The sequence below is a fragment of the Malaclemys terrapin genome, chromosome 8 (genome assembly GCF_027887155.1).
Source record: "Malaclemys terrapin pileata isolate rMalTer1 chromosome 8, rMalTer1.hap1, whole genome shotgun sequence".
Classification (NCBI taxonomy): Eukaryota; Metazoa; Chordata; order Testudines; family Emydidae; genus Malaclemys; species Malaclemys terrapin.
In genome coordinates, this window is record NC_071512.1 from 109,280,545 (window position 1) to 109,308,206 (window position 27,662).

Consider the following 27,662-nt stretch of genomic DNA (forward strand, 5'->3'; position numbering starts at 1 on the left):
CTGCAGCCTCCCTGAGCCGCGTCCCTGGGCGTTCCCTCCCCACCAGGTTAGGGTCCCGCGCCTCAGGCAAGGCACCCCCCCCAAGGCCAGGGCGCAGTGCCCCTCGCCGGCTCTGACCGCGGGTCACAACTAAGGCGGTCTGGGGGCTGCTGGGCCAGTCCTCTAGGTCCCCCCCCATCAACACCTCGGTGGGCAAATGGTGGTGCACTCCCACGTCCTTGGGGCCCTCCTTGGCCCCCCATTTCAGGTGTACCCTCGCTACGGGAACCTTGAATGGGGTCCCGCCCACCCCGGTCAGGGTCAGGAAGGTGTTGGGCACCACCCGATCTGGGGCCACCACCTCGGGCCGGGCCAGTGTCACCTCTGCGCCCGTGTCCCAGTAACCATAAACTTCCTTCCCATCCACCTCCAGGGGAACAAGGCACTCGCTCCGCAGGGACAGCCCCGCGCCAACCCTGTAAACGGAGAACTTTGAATCCGGAGCATCTGGCCCCCCAGAGAAGCTAGCCTGGGGCTCTCCTCCCTCCTTAGCAGGTGGTACCCTGCCAGCCCCCCTTCCCTGGGAATGCTGCCTCTCGCCGGGCTGGGTCTCTACCCAGTCAACCCTCTGTGGGTTCGGCCTGCTCAGTCTGTCCCTGAGCCTGGGGCACTGGGCCCGTATGTGGCCCTTTTGGCCACAGTGGTAGCAGCCCATGTCCCATGGGTCCCCTTGAGTGGGTCGGATGGTCCTGATGCCGGATGTTCCCCTCTGATGGGGTTTTTCTGTATTTTCCCACGGGGAGGTCCCATGGTGACTCTCTCTCTGCGTTGTGGTGGGATTGCTCCTTTGGGACTCCTCCCTTTTATCTCCTGACCGGCTCTTTACGAACTCATCGGCCAGCCGGCCTGCCTGTCGCGGGTTCTCTGGCTTTCTGTCCACCAACCACAGCCTCAGGTCAGATGGGCACCGCTCATACAGTTGCTCCAGTACCAGCAGTTTGACCAGGTCCTCCTTCGTCTGGGCCCCATCAGCCCACTTGCTGGCGTATCCTTCCATGCGGGCGGCTAGTTGTAGATATGAGATCTCAGGGGTTTTATCCTGACTCCGGAACCTTTCCCGGTACATCTCAGGAGTCAGCCCAAACTCTCGTAGCAGGGCCTTTTTGAATAGTTCGTAGTCCCCTTTCTCTGCCTCTTCCAGTTGGCGGTACAATGCCACGGCTTTGGGGTCCAGTAAGGGGGTAAGGACCCGGAGTCTGTCCGCGGGATCAACCCGGTGCAGCTCGCAGGCCGTCTCAAAGGCCTCCAGGAAGTCATCCATGTCCTCCCCCTCCTTGTATGGGGCCATGATGCACTTATCAAAGCTCTGTGCAGTCCTGGGTCCCCCCTCACTCACCGCAGCCGGGGGTTCGCTGCCCCTCAGTCTCGTCAGTTCCAGTTCACGCTGATGCTGTCTCTCATTCTCCTGTCTCTGTCTCTCATTCTCCTCCCGTTCATGCTGTCTCTGTCTCTCTTCACGCTGATGCTGTCTCTCTTCATGCTGTCTCTGTTGTTCACGATCCTCCAGCTCCCTCAGTTTTAGCTCTTTCTCCCATTCCAGCCAATTCCGCTCCACGGATGCCGAACGTCGCCGGGAGGGTCCCCTGCTGGCCGGGGGGGGTCACGGCGCCTTCGGTATTTGCTGGGCTCCTCCCCACCCTTCCCCTAGGCATAGGAAGGAGGGGTCTCGGGAAGCCCTCAGCAGCTGGCTGACCACTCCCAGCTGGGACAGATACTGGTGCCTGCGCTGCATTTGCCAGGCTGCTTCCCTGAGACACAGGGATCAGTTCATTCGCGCGATCTTCCGCCTCCAGCTGGGCAATGAGCTGTTCTTTGGTGAGCCTCCCAATGCGCAGCCGCCTCTGCTTGCACAGCTCCACCAGGTCGCTCTTAAGCCGCTTGGCATACATCTTCCTGCTGGCCACTCACCGGCCTGTGTGCTCACAGCTCCCCACAGTTCCCAGGGGGACCCCTAGTGTGCCAGCCCTTCTCGAGGTCACCGCCTCTCTGCCAGGGTCGAGCTGCAGACTCCTCCGCCCCTGGGACCACTCGCTGCGATCCCCCCGGGGGACCCTGTTACTGCAAAAGTCCTTCTCGCTGGTCACACACTCCCAGGGGTAATAACCGTCTCTCTCCCACTCTTCAGCCGGCCTGGTCCCCGTCAATCCCCCTTCGTTTTACTGCTCCCCAGTCACTTACCGCAGGAAGCGCCATCCACGGGGTGCAGTACATCCCACCTCTGCCACCAGTTGTCACGGAGTATTGGGGGACTCAGGGCCCTGCACCCCCGGCTTCCTGCGATTCACCATGACTCTCAGCCAGCCAGTAAAGCAGAAGGTTTATTTGGATGACAGGAATACAGTCCAAGACAGGTCTTGCAGGCACAGACAACAGGGCCCCCCTCAGTTAGGTCCAGCTTGGGGTCCCAGGGCATTCCAGCCCACCCCCCTTTGGGGGGTCAGAGCCATCTCTGCCTCCCAGCCATCTCTCCAGCCTCCTTCCAGCCTGCTTCCAGCACTCTGCTTTCAGCCCCCCTCCCACAGCCTTTGTTCAGTTTCCCGGGCTAAGGAGTCACCTCACCTTCAACCCCTTCCTGGGTTCTCATGTTACACACTCAGGTATGCGCCCTCGGGCTGTCTCCCATCCTCCAATGCAGACTATCCCAGCACACTCCCCTGTCAGCATTCACAGACCACCGTGAGAACAGGCCCAGTTCGTCACACCAGTCTTCTGAAATTTCCCCATTATTCCAAGATTTATTAAAAATTATCAGTGGGCCAGAGAACTCCTCTGCCAACTCTTTTAGAACTCTTGGATGCAAGTTGCACAGGCCTGCTGATTTTACAATGTTTATCCCTAGTAGACATTGTTTAACATTCTCCTTAGTTACTAATGGACTGGAAAGTACTTCCTTATCCTCATATGATATGAGTACATCATCCTTCCAAATAGAGAGCAGAAGTATTTATTGAACACTTTTCTGCACCACTGTAGACAATATTACCATCTCCATCTAGAAATAGACATATACCATTGTTAGAATTTCTTTAGTTCCTAATACACTTAAACTCCTTATTGTCCTTATCCCTGCCAGCCATGGATTTTTCCTGATGTCTTTAGCTTCCCCTATCAGTTTTCTACATTTGAAGTAATGAAGTGTATATTGATTTCTATTCCCCCCTCCCGTTTGTTATATATTGCATTTTTGTTTCTAAATTGCTGCCTTCACTTTGCCACTGAACCAGGATGGGTTTTAAACCAAAGTTGTCCTCTTTCCTGAGTGTGGAATCAGGTTTTTTTGCCCTCTAATAAACTCATCCTAAAGAACTCCCAATTTTCTTTCACATTTTTCTAACTAAATTTTACCTCCAAATCAATTGCATTCATACTTTTCCTCGGCTTTGGGAAATTAGCCTTTTTGAAGCATCAAGCATATATATTACTGGCTGGGACTGTTTTCCGTTTGCCCTTATTGAACGTAATCATGTCATGATCACTGGTTCCTTGTCAACCACCACCTTCCAGCCCATTGATTAATTCATCTTTATCCATCATGAGGTCAAAATAGTTATCTGATGTTCGTGGCAATACCTTCTGTATTAGAAAATCATCTACACATTTTAGAAAGCTGTTTTACTGCTAGCTGCATGAAACCTCCCACCTGTGTCTGCCAAATTGAAACCCTCATAACAATAGTATTATTCTTTCCACACATTACATATAGATGCTTAAGGAGCAACTTCTCCTGTTCTCTGGTTTGAGTCAGTGGTCTGTAGTAGCCCCGCACCCATACACCCGCCTGGGCTTGGTTTGTTAGCACACTGCTGCCTAAGCATTCAACATCCTCTGGTTCTGAGTTATCGATAATTCAGAAAAAAGTTGTGGTGTAAGGCAGAGTGCCACCACACACATTCCTGTTACCCCCACTTTCTGTTGCTACTGTCAGTAGAAATAACATTACAGCTTCTTTTCCAGCATCTACTCAGGATCTCAACAGACTTTGCAAACATTAACTCACTGAAGTTCAACACCCCCTGGAAGGTGGGGAAAGTGAGACTCAGGCCTGGTCTGCACTACGAGTTTAGGTCAAATTTAGCAGCGTTAAATCGAATTAAGCCTGGACACGTCCACACGACAAAGCCCTTTTTTTCGACTTAAAGCGCCCTTTAAACCAGTTTCTTTACTCCACCTCCGACGAGGGGATTAGCACTGAAATCAGCCTTTCCGGGTCGGATTTGGGGTAGTGTGGACAGAATTCGACGTTATTGGCCTCTGGGAGATATCCCACAGTGCTTCATTGTGACCGCTCTGGACAGCACTCTCAACTCAGATGCACTGACCAGGTAGACAGGAAAAGCCCCACGAACTTTTGAATTTCATTTCCTGTTTGCCCAGCGTGGAGAGCACAGGTGACCATGCAGAGCTCATCAGCACAGGTAACCGTGATGGAGTCCCAGGATCGCAAAAGAGCTCCAGCATGGACAGAACGGGAGGTACGGGATCTGCTCGCCATATGGGGAGATGAATCAGTGCTAGCTGAACTCCGTAGCAGTAAACGAAATGGCAAAATATTAGAAAAAGTCTCAAAGGCCATGAAGGACAGAGACCATAACAGGGACGCACAGCAGTGCCGCGTGAAAATTAAGGAGCTAAGGCAAGCCTACCACAAAGCCAGAGAGGCAAATGGAAGGTCCGGGGCAGAGCCGCAAACATGCCGCTTCTACGCGGAGCTGCATGCCATGCTAGGGGGTGCAGCCACCACTACCCCAACCGTGTGCTTTGACTCCGTCAATGGAGAAACACACAACAGGGAAGCGGGTTCGGGGTACGAGGAAGATGATGATGAAGACAATGAAGATAGCTCACAGCAAGGAAGCAGAGACACCGGTTTCCCCAACAGCCAGGATATGTTTATCACCCTGGACCTGGAACCAGTAACCCCTGAACTCACCCAAGGCGTGCTCCCAGACCCTGAGGGCACACAAGGGCCGCTGGTGAGTGTACCTTTGTGAAATATTACACATGGTTTAAAAGCAAGCCTGTTTAATGATTAATTTGCCCTGGCAATCGCGGCCAGTACAGCTACTGGAAAAGTCTGTTAACGTGTATGGGGATGGGGAAATCCTCCAGGGACATCTCCAGAAAGCTCTCCTTCATGTACTCCCAAAGCCTTTGCAAAAGGTTTCTGAGGAGGGCTGCCTTATCCCATCTGCCATGGTAGGACACTTTACCACGCCAGGCCAGTAGCACGTAGTCTGGTATCATTGCATAATTAAGCATGGCAGCATATGGTCCCGGTGTTTGCTGGCATGCAGACAACATCCATTCCTTATCTCTCTTTGTTATCCTCAGGAGAGTGATATCATTCACGGTCACCTGGTTGAAATGGGGTGATTTTATTAAGGGGACATTCAGAGGTGCCCGTTCCTGCTCGGCTGAACAGAAATGTTCCCCGCTGTTAGCCACGCGGTGGGGGGGGGGAGGGATGAAGTGATCATCCCAGAGAATTGTGTGTGTGTGGAGGGGGGGTAGTTGGGTTTGTGCTGCATGTTAACCCAGAAACCGCAGCCCCTCCTTTTACATTGCAAACCCATTTTAAATGTCCACCCAATGGGTGCTTGGTATGGGAAATGAGGGCGCTGCTGTTTGAAACCATTCCCACATGTTATGAAGGTTAAAAAAGCCAAAAGACTGTGGCTTACCATGGCTGCCTGCAAGCCGAATTCTGTTGCCTGACACTGCGTGAGGGATCTCACACACCAAACCGGCAGGCCCTCAATATAAGAGGAAAAATACGACCTTGCAACGAAAGCACATGTGCTGTGTAATGTGAACAGCAAAATTTAACGTGAAAGAGTGTACCCATTGTTGTCTAAAATGTGTGGGGGAAAGAAGGGTTCATCGAGGAGAAACAAACAGAAGTTTCACACCGTAGCCTGGCCAGTCACAAAACTGGTTTTCAAAGCTTCTCTGATGTGCACCATGCCCTGCTGTACTCTTCTAACCGCCCTGGTGTCTGGCTGTGCGTAATCAGCGGCCAGGCGATTTGCCTCAACCTCCCACCCCACCATAAATGTCTCCCCCTTACTCTCACAGATATTGTGGAGCGCACAGCAAGCAGCAATAACAATTGGAATATTGGCTTCGCTGAGGTCTATCTGAGTCAGTAAACTGTGCCAGCACGCTTTTAAACGTCCAAATGCACATTCTACCACCATTTGGCACTTGCTCAGCCTATAGTTGAACAGGTCCTGACTACTGTCCAGGCTGCCTGTGTACGGCTTCATGAGCCACGGCATTAAGGGGTAGGCTGAGACCCCAAGGATAACGATAGGCATTTCAACATCCCCAACGGTTATTTTCTGGTCGGGGAAGAAAGTCCCTTCCTCCAGCTTTTGAAACAGACCAGAGTTCCTGAAGACACGAGCATCATGTACCTTTCCCGGCCATCCCACGATGTTAGTGAAACGTCCCTTGTGATCCACCAGGGCTTGCAGCAGCATTGAAAAGTACCCCTTGTGGTTTATGTACTCGGTGGCTTGGTGCTCCGGTGACAAGATAGGGATATGGGTTCCATCTATCGCCCCACCACAGTTTGGGAATCCATTGCAGCAAAGCCATCCACTATGACCTGCACGTTTCCCAGAGTCACTACCCTTGATATCAACAGGTCTTTGATTGCGTTGGCTACTTTGATCACAGCAGCTCCCACAGTAGATTTGCCCACTCCAAATTGATTTCTGACTGACCGGTAGCTGTCTGGCATTGCAAGCTTCCACAGGGCTATCGCCACTTGCTTGTGAACTGTGAGGGCTGCTCTCATCTTGGTATTCTGGCGCTTCAGGGCAGGGGAAAGCAAGTCACAAAGTTCCATGAAAGTGCCCTTACGCATGCGAAAGTTTTGCAGCCACTGGGAATCATCCCACACCTGCAACACGATGTGGTCCCACCAGTCTGTGCTTGTTTCCCGGGCCCAGAATCGACGTTCCATGGCATGAACCTGCCCCAATAACACCATGATTTGCACATTGCTGGGGCCTGTACTTTGTGAGAGATCTATGTCCATGTCAATTTCCTCATCACTCATTGCCGGGCTGCAATCGCCTCCTCGCCTGGTTTTGCTTTGGCATGTTCTGGCTCTGCATATACTCCAGGACAATGCGCGTGGCGTTCATAGTGCTCATAATTGCCGCGGTGATCTGAGTGGGCTCCATGATCCCAGTGCTATGGCGTCTGGGCTGAAAAAAGGCGCGAAACTATTGTCTGACGGAGGGAGGGACGGAGGGGCGAGTGATGACATGGCTTACAGGGAATTAAAATCAACAAAGGTGGCTGTGCATCAGGGAGAGAAACAAACAACTGTCACACAGAATGGCCCCCCCAAAGATTGAACTCAAAACCCTGGGTTTAGCAGGCCGTTGATTTCATGGTGGGAGGGGGAAGCAAATGAATACAGAACAAATCTGGTCCATCTATTTTTTACATCTTAAGCTGGCAGCAGACGGTGCAGCATGACTGATAGCCATCAGCATCATTGGCAGAAGATGCTGTATTACGACTGCTAGCCATAATCCTCAAGACGGTTCAATAGGACTGCCGGCAGGACTGAGTCACCAGGAGACAAAACATGTCTGCCCAGGTGCCTCTGACCGAACTCACTGAGGAGTACGACGACAACGGATACCAGTCATAATACAGCATCTACTGCTAAAAGGCAAGGGACTGCTGCTGTGTAGCAATGCAGCCCCATGTCTGCCAGGACCCAGATCACCGATGAAGGCTACCAGTCATACTGCACTGTCTACTGCCAAAAGGCAATTAGCTGCTGCTGTGTAGCAATGCAGTACCACGTCTGCCGGCACCCAGAGGACATATGGTGACGGTGAGCTGAGCTGAGCGGGCTCCATGCTTGCCGTGGTATGTTGTCTGCACAGGTAACCCAGGTAAAAAGGTGCGAATCTATTGTCTGACGTTGCTCTGATGGAGGGGGAGGGGCCTGACGACATGTACCCAGAACCCCCCGCGACACTGTTTTGCATCATTCAGGCATTGGGATCTCAACCCAGAATTCCAATGGGCAGCGGAGACTGCGGGAACTGTGGGATAGCTACCCATAGTGCAATGCTCCAGAAGTCGACACTAGCCTCGGTACTGTGGACGCGGTCCGCCGACTTAATGCACTTAGAGCATTTTATGTGGGGACACACACAATCGACTATATAAAACCGATTTCTATAAAACCGGCTTCTATAAATTCAACCTAATTTTGTAGTGTAGACATACCCTCAGAGAGCTGCCAATCATTGTACGGCAAGCCAGTGACCGAGACATACTATTCAGTGTTTCGCAAACTATTGTCCTGGTGACCCCTTTCACATAGGCAGCCTCTGAGTGTGACCCCCCCCTTATAAATTAAAAACACTTGTTTATATATTTAACACCATTATAAATACTGGAGCAAAGCGGGGTAGGGGGTGGAGGCTGGCAGCTCATGACCCCCCATGTAATAACCTCGAGTCCCCCTGAGGGGTCCTGACCCCCAGTTTGAGAACCCCTGCTGTAAGTGAAACGTTGCACACTGCAAGCTCAGCGCTTGCTGAATCCAGGTCATTGAGCGGGACGGCTCAGGGGACGGTAATGGGATATGGAGCTCTTTCCTTCTAAGTGGAAATACCAATCAGATCTAAATCAGCGGTAACAACTTCTGGTCACTATCCGACAGCTGATCAACAACCAGTGTCAAATGAGCGGATGATCTTAGTGCAGTTCCCAGTAGGCGTGAGTAGGGTAATTCTCTGCCCTGCCCTGTGCTTTAATCTTTGGTGTCTGACACTATCACCAGCATGTGCACACTATCACCTAGAAACTGATCTGGAGTGTGAGGCTCTTTGCCAGGGCATCACGAGGAAGACAGCCCTTCTATTTCCTGCACTGTATCTGCTCTGCAGAGCACTTTGGTTACGCCAGTGTGGTCTCCCTCTGCAGACATTGTGGGCTCTCCCATCTCCTAGACACACAGCTGGTATCTCAGAAGAGAAGTGAGACTTTCAAAATCTACTAAATGACACAAGCAAGAACGAGACAGGAAAACTCTTTGGCCAGTAGCGCTAGGGCATGACGTTCCAGGAGAATTCAGCCCACCAGGATGGGCGTGGACATGAGACAACTAGAGCAGTGGCTCTCAACCTTCCCAGACGACTGGACCCCTTTCAGGAGTCTGATGTGTCTTGCGTGCCCCAAGTTGCACCTCTCTTAAAAGCTACTTGCTTACAAAAATCAGACATAAAAATACAAATGTCACAGCACACTAGTACTGAAAAATTGCATACTTTCTCATTTTTACCATATCATTATAAAATAAATGAACTGGAATAGAACTATTGTCCTTACATTTCAGTGTGTAGTACATAGAGCAGTATAAACAAGTCATTGTCTGTATGATATTTTAGTTTGTACCGACTTAGTTAGTTAGTGCTTTTTATGGAGCCTGTTGTAAAACTAGGCATATATCTAAATGAGCTGATGTACCCCCTGGAAGACCTCTGTGTACCCCCAGGGGTACACGTACCCCCGGTTGAGAACCCCTGAACTAGAGGACATGCTGGCAGAGAGACTACAAAAGCTGTTCCTTTTCATACCTCTTTCTGATGATCACTTTCACATGTTGCTGCCGATTTCTCGAATTCAGGCGTGTTTCAGAGGACAGCATCTCAGCTGGGGCCGACTCAAGAGGCTGCAGCAAAAGGAACAAGGGCTCGCTCTGCAGAGTTCATGAGCTGGACCTGGCCAGTGGAACCAAGGTTGGCCACACCCCAGTGAGGTTACGGTAAGACCCAGGGAGCAGACGTCCCCACTCCGGAAAGCACTCGGCACAGTTCTAGAGCCAGTCAAAGCAGGGCAGGACACCACAATTAGACCTGCTGCTATTCACCATGGACTTGGACCCTTCAAAGGAACACAGGCAGTGAGGCCAGAGAAGACCCACTGAGACAAAAGTGATATCAAATAACTCCTCGTAACAGCTTATCTAACCCTTTTTTCTTTGTCTGTGTTGATGAATCCTACATCTTCTTTAGGAGTCTCTTGCATGGCTTAGTTACTGTGGATGTACCCTAAGACGACAGCATGGGGGAGGGCGGGGGGGGGGGGGAGAAATAAACACCAGAGGTTTTTCTGTGTGTTGAAGTCCATCTCTTAATGACTTCAGATCAAGTTCCCTTTGGTTATTTGGCATGCAAGAGGTTTCTTTCTAACAGCCTAGCCAGCAAATGAAACATGGAGGCTGGAAGCGAAACTGGGTTTTCCTTAGGCATTACCACTTGTAATCAGGAGTCTGCAGCTGGAGCGCAGTTAGTGACACTGATGATGTGTAAGCCCAAAAAGAATCCAGCTCCTTCTTCTGTAGCTCGGGTGTCTCTGCAGGGCTGACAGCCGTAGAATTGGATTGTTGTCTCGAAACGAACAGCTCCGAGCCTGACTCGGTTACACACAAACGGGCGGGAAAGGTGGCTTTTTACACACAAGAGAAAGCGTTGAGAAAAGGGATACAAGGAAAGCCCTATGTTCAGGCCATTTGGCACATACCACATTAGTTCTGATGGGGGGGGGCTGTTGCAATATTGAGTGGAAGTGGGGTGAGGGAGAAAGGGCCATTGAAGGCAAGGGAGGGAGAGAAGGATTGGGAGGAAGGTGGGGCGGGGCAGTGAGGCTGGCAGGGGAGGGAGGAGGCAAAAGCCCATCTACAGACGGTAAAGACTGGTCCAAAATGTATCTGCATCCCCAGAAAAGGTAACACAAAAGTAACTGCCTACCAAATATGACAGGATGTGAACCCAAGGGAGTGGGGGATGGGGGGATAATTTAAAGTGGCACAAAGGGGCGTAACCTGGAGGGGTGGGGTGAAATATCTGAATAAATGTCCTGACACTGATATGAATCAGGCTGTGAATCTTCTCCCCAGGAGGGGGGGGGGGGCATCATCTGCGGGCATTTCAATCCAGACTGGCCAGAGCCCTAGAAAATACCAGAGGGAACAGCCGTGGAGGGACGGGCTGGGTGATCGAACAGGCTCTTCTCACCTTTGGCTGCTAGGAGTCTCGAACGTGGCCATGGTTGAGCTGACACCTGTGTGTTATAGCAGCTCCTGTAGGGCCTACTCGAGTTACACGAGCCACGCAGTCCCCGCTGTAGCCCCCTGGAGATCAGTAACTTTCACCAGGAGGGCGATGGCATTTCCCATGCTGGGTTCTCTCTGGGAAGTGGCTTCTTTTGAAAATTCAAACAAAACCTGGAGAGCTGGTTTTGAGTTTAAAGGGAGTGTAAAAACAAACGGTTCCCATGGTAGAGAAACAGTAACCACTTCATTTAAAATGGGCCCAAAGCAAACACAGATGAAGTTGGATGCTTGCATTGGCCGTGTTCCTGGCGGAAGAGAATGCCAGGCCTGAGGGCATGTGCACAGGGAAGGCGGTCCTGGCCTGGCCATGGGAAAGTGCCCACTCCTCTACTTTTAAATAGATTGGTTTGGATTCAAACCAAATTCTGAGCTCTGACATCTACATGCTGAGGACATCCCGGGAAGAGGACAGTAAGTTTGTGGCTCCGACTATAATTATGGTCTGGAGGCAGCCCCCTGCCGTGATTAAACTGAGCTGACACACTCTCCTTGCCAAGCACAATCTTCACAGCTGGTCAAAGCCACACTGCTCCCTCGTAACCTGCTCACTGCTTGCCAGCCCAGCTCAGCTCGGTCGGTCGCACAGAACTGACGGTCAATTGCTCCTGAGGAGCAAGGATGGTCCGATTCTGTAGGACTTCAGATCCTTAGCTGGGGAGATAACGTCCAGGTCGCTCTTCACCTTGACCCCATCCCCTGTCCAGCCTCCTTCTTCTCCTGGATGTCCCACTGCCTCAAACATCTCGTCCCCTCAGACCCAAGCTGGCAAACCAGGGGTCATTTCCCCCTCCCCCTCTCCCCGCACACTTCTGGAACCGACCGTGCCAGCCAATAGCACCAGCCCGCGTGGCCCCCGGCTGTCGCCCCAATTCACCGTACCCTAGGGATGGCTCTGGCTATACCTACATAAAAGTGCATTTGGCAGTTGTAAGCCAGTGGGCTAACTCACCGGGCCTTGCACTCTCCAGCCACAGGATTCCAGTCCCTTTGCTTCAGGGATTCGGGTTTATTTCTTCAAAAGAAACACAAGTTCGACACATCAGTCATTGCCCTTCCCCTTCCCCCAGCCCAGGCTTTTCTGGTCTCTGCAGGCCAGCACTCTTCAGGCTATCTGCAGGCTAAACCCCAGCCCCCTTCTCCTTCCTATGCTGCTTCCTGCAGGCCACACACCTGGCGGTCACAGGGACTCCTTCAAGATCCTTCCTACACCCTACAGCGATCCCACTCGCCTGTGCTGCTTGCTGATTTTTATGAGCACGAGGGGAGTTCAAGCTATCACCCCATCCCTGTCTCACCACATCGGCTGATCAGTCACAGGTGGGGAGTCCAAACAATTCCCGTAAAGGGCCGTTGCACAGGTGTCACCGGTGTAGCTTATTTTACACCCAAACTGCCATAAGTTGTTCCCACAGAACCCCTTTAATCGCTGGTAGAAGCTGTTCTCTGCACAGAGGGGTTGCCGGGATCGCTAGACTTGCAAACCTCTTCCGCTGTCGACCTGGCGTGTCCCTCTGGAATACCCTGGGGGTGGGGCTCTCACGGCAACACAAGACGGGATTGCTGGGTTGTTGGAGGAGAGACCCGGACCCAGGGGATGTATGTGGAATGGTGGCCACTACAACTCCCGAGTGGTGCGCCCCTCCCTCACCAGGGGAGGGTGCCACTGCTGTTCCATCACCCACCATGTCAGGTTCGTTTGCCGCTCACACTGCGCTGGTCACTACCAGCCAAGTGCCCGGCAGGAGCTAGCTCCAAAGACACACTGCGCGGTACAGGAATGTGCCTCCCCTGCTAATTCCCCTCTGACATCTGCCTTCTGGGCCTCATCAGGTCAAATTCTCCATGGTCGACAGCATACCATCACATGGGGGAGGGAGGCCAACCAGCTGCAGCTGGCACAGTCGGGCACTTAGAGGGGAAGGTTTCTTGGTCTCAGCACTCAGCAGTGCAATGAGGACACGCACGTTACCTTTCCCCGGGGGAGGGAGTGGAAGTTGGGTTCAGATCAGACCCATTAGCACCGAGGAAGTGGTGTCTGCTCAGAGACGATCACTGTCCCAGGCACAGTGGGGAGATCAGTGGCCCTGCAGCCACTCAAACAATCAGCACTCGCTCACTACACATTTGACAGCCCAGCAGCCACACGTTTTGGTGAGCGCTCAGGTATCAACATGCCTGAGCTGCAGCCTGGGAAAGAGGGAACCCCAAACTCCCCCAGCTCACCCCAGCTCTGCACACGGCCAGAAGCGAGAGACACGCTCCACTCAAGGGCAGTTGCACAGCTAGTTAGGCAAGGCTTGCTAACTCAGGCAACAACAGAGCCCATGGGGGAGGGACAGCTCAGTGGTTTGAGCATTGGCCTGCTAAACCCAGGATTGTGAGTTCAATCCTTGAGGGGGCCATTTAGGGATCTGGGGCAAAATCAGTACTTGGTCCTGCTAGTGAAGGCAGGGGGCTGGACTCGATGACCTTTCAAGGTCCCTTCCAGTTCTATGATATATATATATATATATATATTATATTATGTCCATGCCACACATCCATGGGATAGGATCTTGCCCAGGGTTACAGGATCACCTGGTGTAACACAAGTGAAGGGGGCAGAGTTAGGTCTGCTGGGAAGGCAAAGGTCAAAACAATAAGAAAAGATACAGAATCAAAGCATTACAGTCATCTCCACCAACAGCCTTACGCTGCCGACCACAGACACTGTGCTGGGAAAGAACTGAAACCTTCAGCCACCTGAAATACGCCTTCCTCATAAAAGCCACTTCTCTCTTGTAGTCCAGAGTGCACAGATGCAAATTCCAGATCCAAGGTGAGAATTAACATAAGGATTCATGGATGTTAAGACCAAAACTAATTTTAAGTACATCAGAGGTAGGAAGCCTACCAAACCACCAGAGGGGCCACTGGACAATCGAGGTGCTAAAGGAGCACCCAAGGAAGACAAGGCTATTGTGGAGAAGCTAAATGAATTCTCTGCATCAATCTTCACTGCAGAGGATGTGAGGGAGATGCCCAAACCTGAGCCATTCTTTTTAGGTGACAAATCTGAGGGACCGTCCCAGATTGAGGTGTCAATAGAGGAAAATTTGGAACAAAATGATACATTAAACAGTAACAAGTTACCAGGGCCAGATGGTATCACCCAAGAGTTCTGAAGGAACTCAGATATGAAATTGCAGAACTACTAGCTGTCTCATATAACCTATTGCTTCAATTGGCCTGTGTACCAGATAATTGGAGGATAGCTAATGTGACGCTGATCTTTAAAAAGCCACCAGAGGCGATCCTGGCAATTACAGGCCCATAAGCCTAACTTCACGATCAGGCAAATTGGCTAAAACTACAGTAAAGAACAGAATTATCAGACACACAGATGAACAGGATATGTTGGGGAAGAGTCAACGTGGCTTTTGTAAAGGGAAACCATGCCTCACCAATCATTTAGAATACTTTGAGGGGGTCAGCAAACATGGACAAGGGAGATCCAGTGGATATAGGGTACTTGGACTTTCACAAAGCCTTGGACAAGGTCCCTCACCAAAGGCTCTTATGCTAAGTAAGCAGTTGAGGGATAATAGAAATGGTCCTCTCATGGATCAGTAACTGCTTAAAAGACAGGTAACAAAGGGCAGGAAGAAATGGTCAGTTTTCAGATTGGAGAGAGGTAAATAGGTGGGTCCCCCAAGGATCTGCTCGGGGACCTGTGCTGTTCAACATATTCATAAATGATCTGGAAAAGGGGGCAAACAATGAGGAGGCAAAGTTTGCAGCCAGTACAAAAGCTCAAAGCAGACTGTGGAGAGTTACCAAGGGATCTCACAAATCAGGGCAACAAGATGGCAGAAAAATTAAAAGTTGGTAAGGGCAAAATAATGCGCAAGGGAAAACATAATCCCAACTAGACATACAAAATGAAGGTAAATAAATTAGCTGTTACCACTCAAGAAAGATATTGGAGTCATTGTGGATAGTTCTCTGAAAACGTCCGCTCAGTGTGCAGCAGCAGTCAAAATGTTAGGAACCGTTAGGAAATGGATAGATAATGAGACAGAAAATAGCATATTGCCTCTATATAAATCCATGGTATGCCCACATCTTGAATACTGCATGCAGCTCTGGTTGCCCTATGTCAGAAAAGACACATGAGTGTGACCCTTCTGCCAGTCAGAGTTGGCAGCAACAAGGGCCAGGTGCAGTATCTAGGGGTTCCTTTTCAACAATACAATGCAAAACCGGCTCGAACACCCACCCAATGACCTGGGACAATTACACACCACCCCTGGGCACCTCTGAGAAGCAATACTTCCCCCTCTCACAAGCACAGAGTCTGAGCGTGGCAAAAAAACACCTTTAATAAAAGGAGGGAAATAATGCAGCATTAATTTGGGAAAACACCGCAAACAAGGTTGATAAACTATGAGTAAAAAACCCACCACCAAGTAAGTTGGGCAGTGTCCGTTTCCCCTCAGGTTCTTAAGTCTAGCAACCCAAAAGTCTCTAATGTGCCCATCCCTTCTCTGCACCCCACTCACAGTTGCTGTCCTTGGTCAGTGCAGCCCCAGAGTTCAGAGGTTCATCTGCAGAGTTCATACTTTCCATCCTGGGTGGAGGGGAGGGGTAAGGAGACACCCTACTCGCTTCACTGCTCGGGCACTCACTCACCAGCCTCTCCGCCAGCCGCCCTGCGGGCCGCTCGCCATGCCAAGAGTATTACTCCTGCCTCAATAACAAGGAGATTGGGGATCCCATACCAGGCAGAAGTGACCATTTGGGCAAGCAATCCCATCATGCTGAGCACCTAGGCAGGGTGGGTGGGACCATGCAAACGAGATCAACTCCTGAAGTCCTTTTCCACAGCTCATCACTAGATGTCAAGGGAGAGCTCACTCAGACTCTGCTTACATTAGAATTCGAAAAAGTACAGAGAAGGGCAATAAAAAAAGATCAGGGGTATGGAACAGCTTCCATATGAGGAGAGATTTAAAAGACTGGGACTGTTCAGTTTAGAAAAGAGACAAGTAAGTGGGGCTATGATAGAGGTCTATAAAATAATGACTGGTGTGGAGAAAGTGGGGGGGGAGGGATAGCTCAGTGGTTTGAGCATTGGCCTGCTAAACCCAGGGTTGTGAGTTCAATCCTTGAGGGGGCCACTTGGGGATCTGGGGCAAAATCAGTACTTGGTCCTGCTACTGAAGGCAGGGGGCTGGACTCAATGACCTTTCAAGGTCCCTTCCAGTTCTAGGAGATGGGATATCTCCATTAATTATTATTATTATATTATTAAGTGAATAAGGAAGTGTTATTTACTTCTTCTCATAACATGAGAACCAGGCAGCAAGTTTAAAACAAACAAAAGGAAGTATTTCTTCACAGAATGCAGAGTCAACCTGTGGAACTCCTTGCCAGGGGATGTTGTGAAGGCCAAATGTATAACTGGGTTCAAAAAAGAATTAGATAAGTTCATGGATGATAGGTCCATCAATGGCTATTAGCCAACATGACCAGGAATGCAATCCCATGCTGTGGGTGTCCCTAAACCTCTCTGACTGGACGACAGGGGATGGATCACTCAATAATTGCTGTTCTGTTCATTCCCTCTGAAGCATCTGGCACTGGCGACTGTCTGAGACAAGATACTGAGATTTATGGACCATTGATCTGACCCCATGTGACCATTCTGTTTTCAAGGAACCACTATTTTTCATCTAGTCTGGCCTCTTGCAAAACACAGGCCATCAAATCTGATCCAGTGATTCCTTCACTGATCTCAGAAATCTGTAGTGGAGCAACAGCACACGTTTTAGAAACAGTCTTGATTTAAAGACAAAGTGACAGAGAATCCACCCCGTTCATCGGTAAGTCATTCCAATGATTACTTGCTCTCACTGCTAAACATTTGGGCTTTATTTCCAGTTTGAATCTGGCTATCTTCAATTTCCAGCCATTGGATCTCACTTGGCCTTGTCTGCTAGATTAAGGAGCTCTCTTTCCCCATGTCGGTACTTACAGATGTAGAAGAAAGAAAGCCTGAGACTTGAGGCCGAGTATAAGGGCCTGGTGTAAGGCCTAAGGGCCAAACTAAAGTCAGGTCCTGCCCCATAACAAAGCAGATGCCTGCTTGCAGGGTCACTGTCCAATACATGGTTCAGAGTAACAGCCGTGTTAGTCTGTATCCGCAAAAAGAAGAACAGGAGTACTTGTGGCACCTTAGAGACTAACAAATTTATTAGAGCATAAGCTTTCGTGGACTACAGCCCACTTCTTCGGATGCATCCGAAGAAGTGGGCTGTAGTCCACGAAAGCTTATGCTCTAATAAATTTGTTAGTCTCTAAGGTGCCACAAGTACTCCTGTTCTTCTTTTTGTCCAATACATGAACTTGGCAAGCATAGGGCTGGCCTTGCAGACAAGCACTCCTAGGCACTAAGTATTCATGTGAACACATTCCAGAAAGGTGGCATCAGAACACCCTGAATCAAGGTTATGGTGTAAACACACTCCCCGAAGATGATACAAGGACACGGTGACCCCCTTAGAGATAAGGTCAGAATGCCAGCATGCTGGATAGAGATGTTTTGATCGAACCAACACGTACAAGGCCAAGGGTGGTAACTAAGCACACCAGTGGGGCAATGAGTAACTTGTTTGTGTTGGGGTATAAAGAGGGGTGTCCAAGGGGGTGTCTTTGTCCGGCCGAGGGGGGAATGGAAAGTCCCAGCATTCACGGAGCTGCGTCCATTGTCACATATGCTAGTGTAACTGTAGACATTGAGCCGGGGATCTAGGAGCGTGCTGCATGGGCAACAAACCCGGCCGAATGCCTTCCCTACAGAAACCGAGTCTGTGGTCTTTGGGGCAGCTGGATCGGAGCCTGCTTGGCAGTGCAGAGAGAACACACACACAGCCAGCAACTGACTACAACAGACTTTGGTCAAGCCACCATTGAACCTTCTCTTGAATGTACTAAATAGATTCAGCTCCTTTCGTCTCTCACTGCAAAGCAGGTTTTCCAGACGTTAAATCATCCTTCTGGCTCTTCTTTGAATCCCTTCCAATTTTTCAATATTGTCAGGCACAACAGGACTGTCTAACACAAGGGTAAAACTTGTCTGTGTGGCAGCGTTTTCTTGGGGGCCTGTCCCAGATCATGGAATGAACTCCCCCAGACCCAAAGAAGCCCCTCAAAACTCCCCACCTACTGCTCCCTGTGCCAGGCACTTCTCCGACCAGCCTTCACAGATATAAACACAGAGCAGCACGTACGTCTAATTGATAAAAACCAAAGCCACATCCCACGTTACACATAGAATTCTGCCCATGGGGAGAGAAGGGACATGTCACATCTGGCACATGGAAATCATGTCTCAGAGCATTTCTGGACAGTGCTCAAATACTGCAGTGAACAGAGCTGGGTATAAGCCGTATAGAATATCCTCTCCCCCTCCCCAGAAATACACCTGATCCCCGAAGGGCAGCAATATAGTCCCTGCTGCGAACAAAAATCCACTCCCACTTAGCTCATTTCTGAGCTCCAAGGCACCCTGAGAAACTTCCTCAAGTCCTACCTCTGCTCCCCTGTCCTCAGCACCACACAGGTTCCTCTGTTGCCAGGACTAGGCATGTAGCAGGGGGTCAGGATTTGCTCCCTCTCTCTGTCTGGTATTTTTAGTCTCTCTCTCACCTGGATAGCTAAGCTCTGTGTCCAGCATTGCATCCTTGCCCACTGCACCCCCAGGTGGACATCCCCATCCTGGAATAGAACACAGTATCTGGGCCGCATACTCTCTGCCAAGAAAAGAAAATGGACATGGCTGCTTCTACTAATAGCATGGCTCCCTCTGAGCTATCTGCACACTGCCAACGGGCATGTGGCACATTGACCCGTGTTAGGAGATGGAAAGCATCGCCGATGGAGCCATGTCTGGGCCTTTAACCTCCTTTGAACAGATCCAGTAACCATCTCACCTGGCCTGATTTCTCGCACTGCCTCTGCACCCAGGGCCGGCTCCAGGCACCAGCCCATGAAGCTTGTGCTTGGGGCGGCACCTGGAGGGAAGGGGAGCGGCGCAGTGGGCTCGCCACCCTCCCCCGACGCTTTGGCTGCCGCGGAGAGTGGAGCCGCGGCGGGTTTGCCGCCCTCCCCCCGGCACTCCGGCCGGTCGGGGAGAGCGACCCGCAGCCGGGCTCGGCGCCCTCCCCTGCCGCGCTCTGGGGGGGAAGGGGCAGTGGGAGGCTTTTTTGCCTGGAGCGGCAAAAAAGCCAGAGCCGGCCCTGTCTGCACCCTTTCCGTCTCCCTCTGGTTTATTACAGAATGAACTGTCATTTGTAAAACGGGGATTGTTCCAAACTGCACACGGGCCCGCCTGAGCAAACTGTTTCCCTGGAGGCCTTCAGTACTAACGTCTCCCCGTCAGGCCCACATGCCCTGAGGAGAGGCCTTGGTTACTGTGACCACAATCCAGGCCCACATGCCCTGAGGAGAGGCCTTGGTTACTGTGACCACAATCGAGGAGAGCTGGCAATGACTGCCGACAGCTGCCCAGACTTCCCTTCCTGAAGTCCATGTTGCTCCAACTTCAGAGGCAGCCAGGAGGGAAGTGCTTGGACTTTACCCAAGACCCAGAGGGGGATTTAATATTTGCATGGGTCTGAGGCCTGGAAGCCTTCCCGGGACAAACAGCCCCCTTAGGAATGTCCAAAAACTCCTCACTTGGACTATGTGCCCTCGGCTACTGGTAGCGTGCCATTAGCCATGTGTAAGTCACATGGATTGTTTCCGCTCACTGCACGACTCTTTAAAAAGGAGAATCCCAAACAGTTTCACACAAGCACTTCCGAGAAAACAGGCACCGGTGACAGACTCTGTGAAACCTCGGGGATTCGCAAACGTTCCCTCCAAGCCGCAGCCACCATGAGCAGCAAACTCCACGTCCCCACAACTAGCAGCAGCGAGAACTCACCACATTTATCCCCCACAATATCTGCAAACCACCGGGTGTATGTGATCAGCTCTCATTAATACCAGACACACTCAAACCACACACATATCACAGCTGGATCTCCCTCCTCTGACTCATTGGCACCCGAACCCCTCCATAACGATAGAACAGGCACTGCACCATGGGGCATTTCTGCCGCGCAAACACATACGCAGTAGAGCTATGGCAGAGAACGTTGCTATTACAGCTTGTTCTTCCTTTCCAGCTCTGGAGCGTCCCTTCTCGTGCCCCAGCAGTGATCTCATGCCAGCCTCACCTGGACTCCAGAGCTTCCCTCTTGGCAACGGCAGCCAACCGCCAGTTCGTAATCCTGGTGCACGGGCAGTGAAAGGGGCTCAGAGAGAGAGAGAGAGAGAGAGAGAGAGAGAGTGTCATTTCATCTCCTGTTCATCAGCACAGGCAGACCTAAAAATAGCCCCAGGAGTGGGCTGACTGAAGTCATGCTGCTGAATCTGTTACCCTGGCAGCTGAGAGAGAGAGAGAGAAATTGCTAATCCAAGGCAGAAAAATTATCCCAGCGACCCTCTGGAGCCAGCGAGAGCTGCAGCTACAGGAACTGCCCAGCTGCAGGTGCAAACGCGATCGCTTCAGCCTTTGCACTTCACCAGCTGGGAAACAAAAATCAGCCAGGAGAGGAGCAGAGATCAGCTCTGGGGCTGCCGGGAACTGGAGGGACAGTTCATGGAGAACCTTGCACCCAGCCCTGCGGGGTCCCACCCGGGCCCCTCCTGCAGCAGCACTCCGGCTGTGGGGTGCACTTGCACGACAGCAAAGGTGAGTGTGCACAAGGCGTGCGTGTACTCAGCCAGCAGCCCCTGGCGCTCCCACCTCACACTTCTGAATAAGGAGAGTGCAGGACTCCCTGCATTACTGCGACCCAGGGGGGTCTGCGTTACTGCCCCGCTCTGCCCCCCCACACACACGCCCTGGGGGCTGCTGTCAGCAAGGCGCTGCCTGCTGGTCTCACAGACCCAGGGGCTCCAGGGCCCAGCAGGACAATCCAAGATGTGGCTGCTGGCTTCAATCGCCAGGATGTCACCCGGCTCACACCTGTTCTGAATCTCTTGGCAAGTGGAAGCCCCGTGGCTGGCGGCTCCATTCGGAGCTTCTGACAGGCAGGTCCCACTTGTGCACCCCGAAGCTGCCAGCCAATGCCCGCTGTTGTGTCCCTGTGGCAGAGAGCCCTCGTGTCAGCTGGGCACGGCGCTGCCCTCTGGAAGCCATGCAGCCGGCTGGGCAGGCTCCGGCGAGTGCAGACAGGAAGTGTCTGCAGCCTGCGTGTGGCTGCCAGAAGCAGGCAGCAGACAGAGGAACCACTTTCTCTTTCCTGCCACAGCTGCTGTCAGCTCAGCTCCAGCCGCAGTGCGTTCAGGGCCAGCGCGAGGTGCTGGGTGGACAGCCGGGGAGAAGGCGACCTGGGGTCGGTTCCGGAGCCAAGACAGGGCAAGTCCCCTCCACATGCGGCTTCTTCCCTGTCCTGGGGGGCCCTGCCCTAGGACAAGAGAGGTTCATTCAGTCCTCACCTCTGTGCGGAGGCTGCCAATGAGGGCCAGTCTAGTGCCAGTCTCTTGGCACTGCACAGCCATCAATCAGAAACGACCTGGCCCATACGTGAATCCGCTGCACAGAGAGGCCAAGCTCCGGCCCATTAGCAGCCACATTCTCTGCCTGTAACCATCTCATCTTCCTCATTCTACACACGGTCAACAAAACACCCCCTTCCCCACTGGAGCCGCCATGGCCCAGCTGTGCGTGGTGCCCCCGCCCCTGCCAGTCCCTTCCCGACAGCTCATAGCCTCCCACCCTGCCCTCCATGAAGCAGGCTCCCTTCCAGGAGGTGCCTGGCCTGCTTTTGTGCACTAGAAATAAACAATGGTGTGACATCATGAGCGTCACACTGCCCAAGCCCGTCAGCCGCTGGTGTGGGGGAGTCCGTCTCCCTGGGGCCACACGTGCCTCTGGCACAGGCATGCGTGTGCCCAGCATGTCTCAGCAGGGGCCGAGGCCACAAGGGTTTGCATCAATTGCTGCAGAGGCAGTTGTGAGGAGGGCAGAAGAAGGGGCCAGCAGCGGCCTGGGGCAGCCCAGGTGCCAGATGAATGGGTGACAGGTGGCACAATTACATAGGAGTAGGCGGAGTGGCAGGGCAGCAGAGCCTGGAGGGCATTTGGAGCAGCCCGGCACAATTACTCTGAAATAGTAGTCGGGCTGCCGTCCAGCACTAGGCCCCAGAAGCAAAAGGAGCCAGGAAACCCCCAGCCAGGACCATTAAGTGACTGTGGGCTCCAAGCCGTGCACCAGAGCGAGGGGGGGCCCCAGACCTGTCTGTTCAGCTCCCCAAGGACCACTTGTGAAACGCAGGCAGCAGAGACAGCACTAGGGAACCTGCATCTCAGGCAGCCGCATGGCGCTCACGCTCCATACGTTCCACGGGCCCCGGCCCCAGCCCATTTACTCCCCGACCAGGGGATCTTTACTCACAAGTGGCTCAGGATAACGGCTTTACATTTCCTCTCAACGGCAGCACCTCCAGCACAGACACAACCACAGCGCAAACCCACACCACAGACAATCCGTGCCCCAGTTAACCATGGCGAGGCTCCTGCCCCAGACATTCAGAGAGTCCCACAAACACAATTCAGAGCAAACCCACCACCTAGGAGCCAGTCACAGGCCCAGCCAGCCAAAACCAGAACTCATGCCCAAAGCATGATGATCACTACCTGCCCACAACCCCCTAGCTCCAGTGAGATGCGTGCCGTCGCAGTACCTGCCAGGGATTTAGAAAACCACCAGCAGCAGCACTTCTTTCTCCTTCCCAGCTTGCTGGAGAAATGTCTCGGTTAATTGTATGGCGTAGTTAGCGGAAAAAGTAATCAGGCCCCCAATCTTATCCCAGTCCCACTAGAATTCCCAGCCTCACCCCCATCACAAGCCAGGTCAGCGCCTCCACTAAATCATCGTCCCCTATGTTCAAATTAAACCATCCCAAATGGCCACCCATGCGAACATGACCCTGATCAAACACGGCCCCAAAGTCACCAGCAGCCAAACTAGCCCCGAATATCCTTGAGCTTTGCTGGTTCAATGCAACCTCAGAACATCTCTAACCTTAACCACAAACCACAACCCCAGATAAATCTCACCTCTCACAGCGAACTACTTCCTCCTACACAGAATCTTCACAGCGCAATTCCCAGAGCAGAGCATCCCCCACAACCAAAGAGACCACTGAGCTCCCGCACATTCGGCTAACCCTGTCCTGGGCTGTCAGGAGAGACCTTCCCTAGGGCCTCGGCTGGGTGCAGGACATGCAGCTCCCCCCAGTGAAAGCCCTTCTGCTGCCTTTGCCCTGACCGAATAACTCACCAGAACACGGGAGTGGCCTGGACTCCGAGCCCAACCCAGGCCACCCCTTCTGCCCTGCTGACCCAAAGGAGGGGACGTACCACCCCCCCATCTGAGGCTAATTGGCAAGCGGCCGCCTGCCCCGGCCTGCGAGTTCCCTGGCGTGTGGGACGCCCACTGGGGCCTGCCCACGGCAGCGGCTCAGGAGCAGACGCTTGGCAAGCGGGACGCGTTGTCTCCGGCAGACGAGGGGAGGCTCGCAGCTAATTAAACCGGAGCAGGGGCATCCCCAGGGCATCAGGCTGGTGCCTGAACAGCAAGAACTGCTAACATATGGCTGCGCCAGCGCCTCCTTGGGGAGGGGCTCCGGGCCCGGGGGAGCAGGCTGTCGGTACACGCAGCGCCTGCCCTGCCCCAAGGGCTTTGCAGCCGGAGAGCAATTAGTGTGATTAGAAGCAAATGGAGCCAAATGTTTCCTCAGCAGGCCGAGCTCCGGCTGGCCCCAGTGCTGTGGCAGGCAGGCTCCGGCAGGGGCTGGCAGCGCCGGCGAACAATGCAGCTGCCCCAACGGCCCTCGGATTGGCAGGACGGGTCCCAGTCCCTTCAATTGCTGCCCCGGGTCTGCTCAGAGCTCCACCGCTCCTGCTGTGGCTCCCGGACAGCGGGCATGGGAGCGCCCCGGAGCCAGTGGGTCCCACAACGACCCCAGATCCCCAGCCTGGGAAAGGCTCAGTCCCAAGTGCTCTTCTGCTCCCTGGACTCACGGTCGGAGTCTGACCCTGGGCTGCCCGGGGCGTGCGCAGCTGCTGACGGCAAGGGACAGAGCCGCCCAGAAGCAGGGCCTTGCCCGGCACGGCCGGTAGATTCCAGCAACGCGCACGGTGGGTCAGCCACAGCCACGAGGGGAAACACAACACATTCGGCCCCTAGTGCTGGGAGGGACGGGGTAGCAGTGCAGAGGCCTCACTCCCCCGCACGCCCATGCTTGGGCCCAGAGCCACACAGAGCCTGGCCCCCTCGCCAGCACCAGGAGCCTCCTCGGAGCTGCTCGCCGCACCCACAGCTGGCCCCAGGGATGCGCTGGGCACTGTTGCCATGGCTACTCACCATCACCCCCAGTTCCCAGACAGGCAGCTGCCGGAGGGGGGGCACCGGCGCCCCGGGCTCTGAATGCGCTTATGGCAGGAGCAGCCCCTGCCAGCACACAGCAGGACAGGGCGACTATGGGCCCTGCCGAAGGGGCAGCCAAGAGAGTCCGGGGGACTCAGCAGGGACAGGCGGGGGCTTCGGCTCATCCCCCCGGAACAGGATCCCCAGGCCTCCTGCCCTCGCTGCCGTGGGGTGAGACAGAGGGGCCCTCCCAGGGGTGAGCCCAGCCATGGGATGGCCAGAGTTCCCTCCTCCCCTGCTGCTCTGAAGGGACGGGGCGAGGGGCACTGAGTCACCCCCCACCGCTGAACCCCACTGTTGAACAGGGTCGGCTGCCAGCCTGGTCGGCACAGACAGGGAACAAATTCTGTGCTTTGGTGGCCTGCAGCGCAGCTGTGCCCCCCACCCCCAACCTGGCAACCCAGCCGATGCCCCGCCCCCCCACCAAGCGCACCATCCCACCCCCACGCCCTGTCACCCCCCGCCCACCCAGTCAATCCCCTAGCATCACCCCCCCAAGCACAGCACCCAGCCCATGCCCTGCCCCCCCAACCAAGCACCCCACCCCCACCCTACGCCCTGTCACCCCCACCCTATGTGCTGGTTCCCCCCCTTCCCCCCCAGTGCAGGATTTCATGACCCCAGCCTATACCTTGGCACGCTCCACCCCTGCAGCCTGTGCCCTGCCACACACACACCCACCCCCTGGCACCCCATGTTCTGTTACCCCAGTACGGCACCCTATACCCTGGTACCTGATGCCCATGGCCTGGCCCCATATTACTATTGTGTTCGGTAATTACCGGGGGGAGGGGTCAGGGAGCAAGGCGGGGCCCGGTTCTTAAAGAAAGAAACCGAAGGAAGGACCTGGCCCCACTGCCCAGCCCCAGGCGTCTCTGGGGTTAGCGTCAGAGCCCCCGCGTCGCCCATCCCCGCTGCTCACTGGGGGCTCCTGCCCTCCCCCCGTCCTGACATTTCAGAGGCTTCCCAGCGGGGGTGGGGGTGACCCTACAGAGGCTGGGCTGGGGGAGGCAGAGCTTGCCCCCTTTGCTGGCTGGCAGCCCCCCTGCTGCACTGGGGTTGGGGTCAGCTCCCCTGGGCTCCCCTCAGCAGCCCCCAAGCCAGAGGGCCGGCCTGTGCAGGGGGGAGAGCAACCAGCTCTCACACCATGGCAACCAGCACTTCCCCCGGGCCCCAGGGAGAGGATTACAAAGGAGCAGCTGGCAAGACCTGGCTGTCAGAGCCGAGTCACCGCAGTGGGGTCCCAGGACAGGCCCAGCACCACGAGCATCAGCCTGAACTCTGAGCCCTTTGCAACCCCCGGCACAGGGAGCCTCAGGCGCCCCAGGACAGGCGGCGTCGCTGCCCTTACGCTGACGGGTGTGAGCCGCGGAGGGAGACCATGGCAGGACCCGTGTGCTGTGCAGGGCCTGGCACGGCAGGGCCCTGACCCTGGCGGGGGGTGAGGGGACAGAATCCAATAAGGAGCTGGGCCAGCCCTAGAGCCACATGCCCATTACATCGGGGCGGGTGGGGAACGCTTCCCCAGTGGCTACGGGGCATTCGAGCAGCATGTCAGAGTCACTCCCAGCTTACGGCCAGCAGGGACTCCGACCGCCGGTGGCACCGGCCCCCCAGCACCCGCACCCCAAACCCAACTCCCGGGATCAGGCCATGCCACGTATGGGGCACAGATCCTGGCAAGTCCATGCCCAGCCTGGGAGGAGCTGGGCAGGCAGGAAGTTGCTAACACGGTTAATGCCAAGGCTGCAGCCCCTTGGATGGCAGGACAGACAGAGGCGCCCACCCCGCGTCACGCACACTCACCTGAAGATCTGCTCCCCACGGCGAGCTCCTGAAGGGGTCACGCAGTGCCAGCGCCTGCTCCCACCCCAGCCTCAGCAGCGGCTCCGTCGCTCCCCGACCTCTTACCGAGGCCCTGGACAGCAGAGCCTGGCTCGACTAGCTATGGGCCTGGGCAGCCCAGGCCCGGAGCAGGGACAGGCACGGGCCCTTGGAGAGGAGGCTCTGACGGGCAGCCAGGCTCTGCTGACTCGAGCATTGCATCCACCTCAGGGCCAGGTAGCTCAGAGACGGCACCTGCCCCTCCCCCAGCTAACGGGAAACGGGCGTTTCAGCTCGCAGAGCGGCACACAAAGAGCTATTGAGAGCAGGGGCCGCGCTGGGCCTCTGCTCCAGGAACGATCGCTGCCCCGAGCCATGGGACAGAGCAGCTGCCAGGCCAGCGAGTGCCGACAGGCACTGCCCCCGGCTCCCTCGCGCCTGCCTTTTGTGCTGGCTCAGTCCAACTCCCGTCCGTCACGCTCGCTCGCCAGCAGCGCCTGCCCTGCAAACAGCACGATTTATTATTATGCAGGACACAGTCCCTGAGTCCCACCTCCAGCCGCGCATTTCCCTCCTCATCCCCTGCCCTGGGCGCCTCTCAACTCTGCCAACACCTTTCACCCCAACTCCCAGCCCTGGGCTCCCCGTCCTCACCGCAGCTCTGCTGGTGCCCCTCAGTCCCGACCCGCAGCCTCCTGTTACCCCAGCCCCGGGCTCCCCCTTAGCCCGCATGGCTCTGCTGGTGCCCCTCAGTCCCGACCCGCAGCCCCCGGCTCTCCCAGCCCCGGGCTCCCCCTTACCCCGCATGGCTCTGCTGGTGCCCCTCAGTCCCGACCCGGAGCCCCCTGCTACCCCAGCCCCAGACTTCCCCTTACCAAGCACGACTCTGCTGGTGCCCCTCAGACCCGACCCGCAGCCCCCAGCTCTCCCAGCCCCGGGCTCCCCCTTACCCCGCATGGCTCTGCTGGTGCCCCTCAGTCCCGACCCACAGCCCCCTGCTCCCCCTCACCCCACATGGCTCTGCTGGTGCCCCGGAGTCCTGACCCACATCCCCCACCGCCAGATGCTAATATCACGCTGGAATTCACAGCTAAGTTAGGGGAGTTTATCAGGGATCTT

The 27,662-nt window shown here is 54.3% G+C and overlaps 1 protein-coding gene across 8 annotated transcripts in view; it reads right to left on the reverse strand.

Annotated features, from left to right (window-relative positions):
* ST3GAL3 (ST3 beta-galactoside alpha-2,3-sialyltransferase 3) overlaps nt 1–26,874 on the reverse strand; it is a 382,649-nt gene extending 355,775 nt beyond the window's left edge. For 4 of the 8 annotated variants that reach the window (XM_054038602.1, XM_054038600.1, XM_054038601.1 and 1 more), the window contains exon 1: nt 20,458–20,633. The gene's annotated coding sequence lies outside the window, so the exon portion shown is untranslated. Of the gene's footprint in view, nt 1–9,656; nt 9,967–20,457; nt 20,634–21,251; nt 21,333–26,525 lie in introns of those variants that run through there. The other 4 variants (XM_054038595.1, XM_054038593.1, XM_054038592.1 and 1 more) reach the window with 4 other exon arrangements.
* Between the last annotated feature and the right edge of the window lie 788 nt (nt 26,875–27,662).